Source organism: Vicugna pacos, chromosome 30 (assembly GCF_048564905.1).
Source record: "Vicugna pacos chromosome 30, VicPac4, whole genome shotgun sequence".
NCBI lineage: Eukaryota > Metazoa > Chordata > Mammalia > Artiodactyla > Camelidae > Vicugna > Vicugna pacos.
The window spans coordinates 12,298,038-12,306,359 of NC_133016.1; the positions used below are offsets into that span (position 1 = coordinate 12,298,038).

Consider the following 8,322-nt stretch of genomic DNA (forward strand, 5'->3'; position numbering starts at 1 on the left):
ATTTGTGATAGTATTTTGTCAACTGAAAAAAAATGCAGTGTGAGAAGTACGTTTCATTTGGGGCAAAATAACAGCTACAGCCCGGGGGACAGCATCTCAGCTCCGAGGAACTGCTCAGAAGAGGCAAGGGGAAGGGAGCGCCAGTATTACGGATGATCTGAGTGAAGGGGGTGTGTGCAGTCAAGCACACACTTTGTTAGAGGCTTGCTACTAGTCACGAAGGGCAGATGTCGCCATAATGATGTTAGCGCTTTTCTAGATAGGAGAAGATTCAAGAATTTGGGCTCATAAAATATGAAAGTATCTGTCTGAAGGCCTGTTCCACCAGTTTTCCCAGAGCACAGAGCGCCTCAGCCCTGATCTCCACCCCGAACTCCCTTCAGGGAGCATTGGAGGTCAGTGGCTGCAGCTGCTCATGGTTTACTCCAAGCAGAGGTAGATGGCAAGTGCCAGCGGGATCCAGTCCTTGTAGCGGCAGGTGGCAAGTGCCAGTTTTTAGCTGGCAGGGCCCCATCCTGGTCATAAATTCAACCATGGTTTGGGAGGCATTTCATGACCGTTTCATCCCGTAGTGCTAGGAATGCTCAATCCTAGGTCACACAAGGATTTCACTGATAGGCCCCTCAGTGTGCTATTACAGGACTAAGCCTTAACAACAGCAGCCGAAAGTCTCCGGACCACCTGTCTTAGTCTGTTGTGGTCCAGGAAAATATTCCCACTGTTGCTTCTTCCCATACCCAGAGTTGGGCTACTACAGTAACTATGTGTTTGGTTAACTGCTTCAAGTCACTTTGTCATCATCTTATCAGAGGCTCGGTCACACATTTGGTAATGCAAGAAACAACAATTTTGTAAAACAGGCAACATACAAATGATATAGCTAGCAGTATTAGTAAGGTCATAAGTGAGAATTTAAGCCAAGAACTTACCTTGGGTGTAGTCCAGTGTGCCCCCAGGTCATCGGACTTAGTCTGTTCTGTACCAGTCCTTATCTGTAAGGAAAATTGTTACACAGGCATCATTGATAAGGGGCCCAGCCAAAGTTCCCTAGTTTTACCAGGCTGGTTATCCTTAGTGTAATTTAACTGTATGTTCCAACATGAGGGCGCCTTTAAACTTAAATGATCACAGCCTGGGGTTAACCATGGAAGTATGTTCCGCAATTGAGGGATGTGATACTCTTCGGCTGAAATTTTACTTGTTGCTTTGATTGAGCTAGAGCAACTCTAGAAGAAAACTCATATTTATGGCCAGAGTCAGAGCAAGTATTACTAATTGGCCAGGGGAGGGGATCCCACCTACTAACATCAGCAGTGACCTGCCTGAACAGAATGATTTCTTTTTCTAGAATAAATTTCCTAAGGGCCATCCAGTGAAAGCCTTAGAGTAGGCAAATCCAGCAAGGTAACCCAGAAGTGCTGGATACATGACCATAAACCTAGTAATTGGACTAACTAACTCTGCATAAGATTGTGAAGTAGTTCACAAGCAAAAGCGTGAGCAGTTTGATCAAAGAGGTTGGTATAGAGGCTGGTGCGGGATCTTGGGTCAGCTGTCTACCTCGTGTCGTAGTCTTCTCATCCTGGTCTGGTAGTTTCTCCTCTGAGCATTGTTTTACGGTGATTGAGGTCAGCAGTGTTCTCTATAGGCCAGTCCAGTGCAGGGGCCCTTTACAAGTGGAAATATTAATCCAAGAGTCAATTCCCTTCACTTTCACTGTGCATGAGCTAACCAAGAGTACCTGATAAGGGTCCTTCCACCTAGGTTGAAGGCAGTCCTTTAAAAGATGTCTTTCCCAGTATGCCTAATCCCCTGGTTGCAGGTCATGGGCATCTGATCTTCATCCAAAGATAGGATACTGAGATAAGCTTCAGAAACAGATTGTTCCTTTAACAGGTCAGTTAAACTTACAATAACATAATAGCAAGGAGCTATCCGGGAAGTGAGTCTTGGGCAGTAAATACAGACCTCAGTTAACAAAACTAGAATATTCAATGAAACAATCTTTTTTATCTCTAAAATTACCCTCATTTCTATAAAAGATAGCCAAATTAAGACTAATTTGTTTGCAAGATAAGTCTGGTTTCAATAAACTTGGCCTGATGATTTATATAAGTATAATTGATAATATAGGCTTTTTTTTTTCTAATTGGCTTTGCTAAAATTTTTGTAAGGGATCTCAGATTGAACTTTTAAAAAGGCTTTTTGGGGCCAGGAAAACAACACCAAGGGCTTGTCACAGATTTTGCCTTACAGATTTAGGTGAATTCTTCCCTTTTCGAGGTCCAAAAATTACCTTGATATTCCTGTACCTGTTAGGAGATGGCCTAGCTAATTTATCTTGTAAAGCTGCTGAGAGCTTAAGCATTTCCAATCTCTGCAGGGATCAGATAGAGAGAAAAGGTAAATGTTTGCACTCTGCTTACAAAGGTCAGATTTACCAGATTGCTGTAAATCATAATTAGCTTGAGGGGGAAGGGTTTCCTTATATGGGAAAACCGATTAAAAGCCGGTAATATTTCAGACAGAAACCATAAAAATTATAATCATATTCACTAGTTCACTCAATCCTATGTAACTAATCCTTTCTGTTAACAGTTCTATGAAGCCATCAGGTTTTCCACTGGAATTCTTAATTTCTTATTCAGTTCAACATTATGGTCTGAAAGTTATCAGAAAATCTGTACTTTTCAAAAAGCCCTTTCTATGAATCTTGGAGAGGAAGCATTTTTGCAAAGGCATCAGAGTAAAACCATAACTGTCTATGAATGACAAAGACTTAAGCACGCACGGTTAAAAACCTGATTACGATGCAATTGGCAAAGAAACTGACTGCTCTGACACACAACATTTTAAGACAATAACTAGAATTATGACTGAACATTTTACCAGGACGTACCAGATTTTTAGGAATTCCATATAATTTCTATAACATCTAGTAACAGTTACCATACAGTATAACATAAGCAGATTTATTACTCATTTGACAATACTTCCCATGTAATTTAACATACCAAATGAACCTAAGTAGCTTAATCTCTCTCTTTGGGATGTTTGAGGGGCCCTTTGAAGCATCCCAAAGTTAATTAGAGGTCAAAGAAACTTCATTACAACTTGATTTGGGAATTGTCAAAAAATACCAAAAAGGTTTTAAAATACTTGGTCAGGTAAGATCATAGGTCACTATGAAACAATACTTTTTCACTTAACCAAAGTGATAATAAAAGATTTTGAAGGCAAATATGGAAAGTTGTAACAGATTTCCAACTAGAGGTGAAAGAAACTTTACCATGTTATCAAAAGCAGCTTAACATTTTAAGAGAAATTTGTCCTCTTAACAGAGAGAAAAGCCAAATTCAGGTTTTGCACCAGCTTGTTTTAAAAATTCATTTACTCAAGTTTATTCTAAAGTTAGCCAATCCTGACCATGCACAAAACTCTTTTCTTAGGGTTCCTCTCCCATGACCTTCCATCACTTTCTGTGTCCATATTAGTTTGTCCCTTATTTTTTTTCCATCCAGGAAAAACCAGCTCTAGGATAACCTACTTTCTTTTCCTTTAACACAGTGCAATTCCATTCCTCTTACCTTCTTTACTGAAAACACACATCCTACTTTCCTTCTGTATCTAGTAGCTTTAATTACATATTTAAATTAGAATCCATAATTTCTAGTGAAAATTAAGAAGCAAGCAATTATGAACTGTCTTTTACATTAGCATTCTGTAGATTGGTAAACAAATTCCAGTAATCTTTTTTTTTAAATCATGTTCTTTCTTAGAGAAAATATCTCATTTGGGCACTAAAACATATTTATTTATAGTCCTAAATATCTTTTGTTTATAAAAGGAAACCAATATTCAGTAATTAATGTTTCAGTATTTTATTTGGTAATCACCTAGCTATTCAATAAACTTCCATCATTTAGCTTAATTTGGTACAATTCTAAAATTTCAAGTTACCAAATACCTGGAGAAATTATTTTTAAGTAGATATTCCCCAAACAGTTGTTCCTAAATAGTTAACCCGAAGCTTTTTATCTCATTTACATTTAATTTACTTATAAAAATTTCATCATACTAAGTTATTTTCCTTGCTGACGAATTTGCAAAAGATATAATAAGATCTTATGTGACTTCTACTAACCCTAGGTACAGTAAAGGTATTATACTTCACACTGATGACTCTAAAGACATGTCTGTATTAATTAAATCTGCAAACTTTAATACCTGGTATTTATTTAACACTGAGTACTTCCCAGTTTATGTGAACCTGAAATTCATTCTGGCCAGGGTTTCCTTTTATATTTCTGAGCATTTATATAAGTGCTTAATTTCCTGTAAGCCAATTAAGTAGAGCTCATTTACAAATTAATTAGGTAATACCATCCAGTGGTGAAGGCATATATAATATAGACAGACAGAGTCAGAACTCGCATAGCTTCATCTTCTAAACTTCATCATGAACCAGCTCTCACGATATAAAACTCACTAGTTTATAAATGACAGTTGAAATAAGCTAAATTTAAAAAGGCTCCCCCCACCCCACACCACCCCGAGTCGCAGGAATTAGCCGCGCTCCAGATCCCTGTTCCTCGGAGCCTGGTCTCAAGGCCCAGGGCAGGACGCGCAAGTTCCTCTAGAAGGACTTTCCCCCTCGGTCAGAATTCTGAAAAGATTTTTTTTTCTTTTTTCAAGCTCACTTTCTCTAACAACTGCATATGCAATCAAAGAGCCCATTTGGACCATTTTCAGGGCAAAAGTTCCCTGAATTCCCAATCAAGTGGGTACTTGCAAATATACATTTTGTACATACATAAACCTGGCTGAGGTGTTAGTCAGACCCTGGCTTTCTGACGCCCTTTGTTTCTCTAAGAGTCTCTATTTCCCATTTTAAAGTTGAATTTGTTGGAGATAAAATTTAGTAATGAAATTGTGTGGTGGGCCAGTGTGCTGCTTGTGCACTTGACTTTTCTAGGCTTCACCTAGAGTCATTTCGGCCCTGGCCCAGTTCTCCCTTCAGTGGTCTAAGACCATCGTGCCTGCTTGGATCGCTGAATGGCCAATTCTCATCCGTGGCTCCTGGATGAGCAAGTCTTTTAATTGATGAGTGAGTTTCCCTGTGGGGCCACTGCGTGGTAGGACTCTGCCTCCACCACTCCCGTAAGTTCCTCAGTTGCCTGTGAAAGCCATAACCGACCAGGAGTCTTGTCCCTTTTCTTCAGAGCAAAAGCTTTTATGCAGTAGCTTCGCTTTTATCCCGACAAGTTCAATTAAGGTAGCCGAATCGAGGAAAAGCATCAGATCAGCCTCTTACCTAACCACTCAGCCCAGACCACTGTCTTTTTAACTGAGCAAACCCCAGTATCTCTCCACGGGGTGGTTATTTCCCTCAACTGAGTATTTCTGGGGGGCCAGGTACCTGTTATACACATCACTAAATAAAACTCCTCAGGATCATCAATCAATACAGGAGATCCAAGAACCAGAAGACTCACCCAAATTCATCTAGAGTCTGAGGAGGTGGATGGGCCAAGAGGCCTCTCCTGGTACCAAGGCTCTGGTTCCTCTTAGAGTTCAGGCAAAGTAGTCTGCTCTGGGTCCCTTTGTGGTCACCAAAACTGTTGACTGAAAAAAATGCACAATGTGAAAGTTGTGAGTTAAGTTTTACGTGGGGCAAAATGATGACTATAGCCCGGGAGACAGCATTTCAGAAAGCTCTGAGGAGCTGCTCAGAAGAGTGGGGGGCACGTCAGTATACACGTGATTTTAGTGAAGGCAGGTGCATGCAGTCAAGCGCACATTTAGGCAGAAGCTTGCAGCTAACAGTGATGTAACAGCAGGTGTCACTGTTAATGATGTTTGTGCTTTTCTAGATATGAGAAGATATAAGAATTTGGGCTCATAAAATCTGAAAATATCTATCTGAAGGTCTGTTCTACCAGCTTCCCCAGAGCACAGTGCACCCCTTTCCTGATCTCCACCCTAAAGTCCTTCCAGGGTGTGCTGAAGGTCAGTGTCTGCAGCGGGCCCTGACTTAATCCTTGGAGAGGGGGACAGCAAGTTGGCAATTCCGTGTATCACATGGTCTGCTCTCTGCCCTGGGTGGCCTAGCTCCCGCAGAGTCTATGCTAGGAAGCATAAAGAGAAGGAGCAGTGATAATAAACGCTTACCCTTGCTGGTACTGAAAAAAACAAACTAATTAAAACAATGTATTTGACATTTTCACCTTTAATAACCAAACAGTGGTAAAAGTGTAGCTAAGCTGAAACTTTCAGTCATTACTAATGGCAATTTTTTAAAAATATTTTAATCTTTTTGGCAAACACCATTTAATCAAGTGATTCCAATTCTGCGAGTCTAATGTGGTATAAAAAGGAAAGAGTAGAGCTTTGGTGTCAGACAGATCTGGGTTTCAGTCTTGGCTTTGCCAGTTAATAAAAGGTGAGCTTCAGTTTCCTCGTAAGACTTCTCTCTCTCTCAAGGTTGGCAGCGTTGTAAAGGACAGTCTTCATCAAGTGGTTTTGGAAGATGGTAGACTAAGGTAGAACAGCCCCTCTCCTGCTACGAACACTTAGGAAATAGTGGATAAAGTAAAATTAAAGAATTAGATAAACTAGATAGGTTTGAGAGAAATCAGAGAAAACTGAAAGCCTGATCAGTGAGCTTGCTGGGGGAGGGGTGGTGGAAACTAGACTGCATGGAGCCCCTGACACTAGTGGGGACACAGGGGACATGGCCTTGCTGGCCACAGTAGAGATTTGGGATTTTATGCAAGTATGATGAGAGGCCTTTGGAGGGGTAACACGTAGCTGTCCCATTTCACAAATCCTAGGTTACTTACTTTCCCCTTCTGGAGGATTCTACACACACAAGCAAACAGCTGCTGGACGTCCAAGTGGAAAGGTCATTGTAATAAATGGAGGAATAAAAAGCTTTTAAAGACATGATCCCATTTTCAATGGAATTCTCTTTGGGGAAGACAATGAAAGCGTTGATTTCATAAAGTAATTCCAGGGCGTAGTCATCTGTCACGCTGGTGCAGGTCCTGCCCAGGGGTCTCTGTAACGCTTGACACTCACCCCCCCGCCCAGGCTCCCCCTTCCCACCCACACTCAGAGACAGAAAAGGGCTGGACAGGGAGACGCTGCTTTACAAACCAGCTTTAGAGTTTAGAATTGAGACCCTCACCATTCATCGTATTTTCTAGTTCCTAATAAAATGAAATGTCAATAATTTTATAATAAATCTAATAATAACTTATAAAATGGATTTTTATTAGTTTGGGTTTTGTTATGTTTTATTAGGGAATAATATTAACCTTCTGATTCAGACCTACCAGATCCAAGGTGGCTCTAAGTATAACTTTCGGGGGTTTCACTTTCTGACCAAAACTCTTACATAGGACAGACCAGCACATTGTCTTTTTCTTTGGGAAATAAAAGTCTCTTTCAATGTCGTGAAACACCTGTGCAGTGTTTTCTAAAGGAGAGTTATGCCAAACTGGGAAAAACAAAGGGCAGAAACACAACCTATGGCTTTTACTTTCTCATCTGAGAAGTTCTGTAACACTTTATTAGTTAGGAACTCCCTCAGTGAAGATGCAAATATAGTTTAATATAAATACTAACTTAGAGAGAATGGTTTGGATGTAGCAAGTCCCAAGCAACACATCTTAACGTGAAAGCACAGCTAAGCACTAAGGCACATCCCCATCAGAGATCACTGCGAGAAGTTTTGTTTCACCCTAAATCTTTGTTAGTCTTTCAAATGGAGACCATTTTAGCAACATTTTAAAATACATTAGTAAAATGAAAAACAGATCTTAAAATATATAAAACAAGCATTTTAGGCAAGAATCCCGATGCTGTAGTTCTGCACAATCTGAGGGGTAACCATCTGTTTCTTGGGAGGGCTCATGCCTACAGATAAAATAACAAGCACAGGTAACCAAGAGCCCGCGTCTCTCCCCTCCGCCCCACCCCCTCTTGGAGTGCTTTAATTAGAAAGATACTCACCTAGATTAAAGTCTTAGCCATGCTCAGTTCCTCCCCTGACCTAGAGAAAACCAAGGCCATTGAAAATCTGCTGTGTTACAAACATTATCCAAAGTTCCCCCGACTCCCAGGTACACCAGTGAGCTTAAACAGAGCACCCAGGAAGGGGCTGCCTGCGTGACCCCGTTACACATTGATTATTATTCGACTCCCATATGTTCTTACCTTCTGGATCAGAGCATTGAAAGTGCGTAAGTGTAAGCTTTCAGGGCAGAAAACAGGCTAAGTAATCTTCCAAATGTAAGTTAAGGACCGTCTGGCTTGCCC

The 8,322-nt window shown here is 40.6% G+C and overlaps 1 protein-coding gene and 1 long non-coding RNA gene across 2 annotated transcripts in view; one reads left to right on the forward strand and one right to left on the reverse strand.

Annotated features, from left to right (window-relative positions):
* Window positions 1–8,322, forward strand: part of LMAN1 (lectin, mannose binding 1) — a 38,530-nt gene that overhangs the window by 24,661 nt on the left and 5,547 nt on the right. The gene's annotated exons all lie outside the window — the stretch shown is intronic.
* LOC140690417 (uncharacterized) lies at window positions 930–8,049 on the reverse strand. Its single transcript, XR_012065687.1, has 4 exons — window positions 8,017–8,049; window positions 5,496–5,625; window positions 1,561–1,668; window positions 930–992 (listed from the first exon to the last, which is right to left on the reverse strand). It is a non-coding gene; the product is annotated as an uncharacterized lncRNA (long non-coding RNA).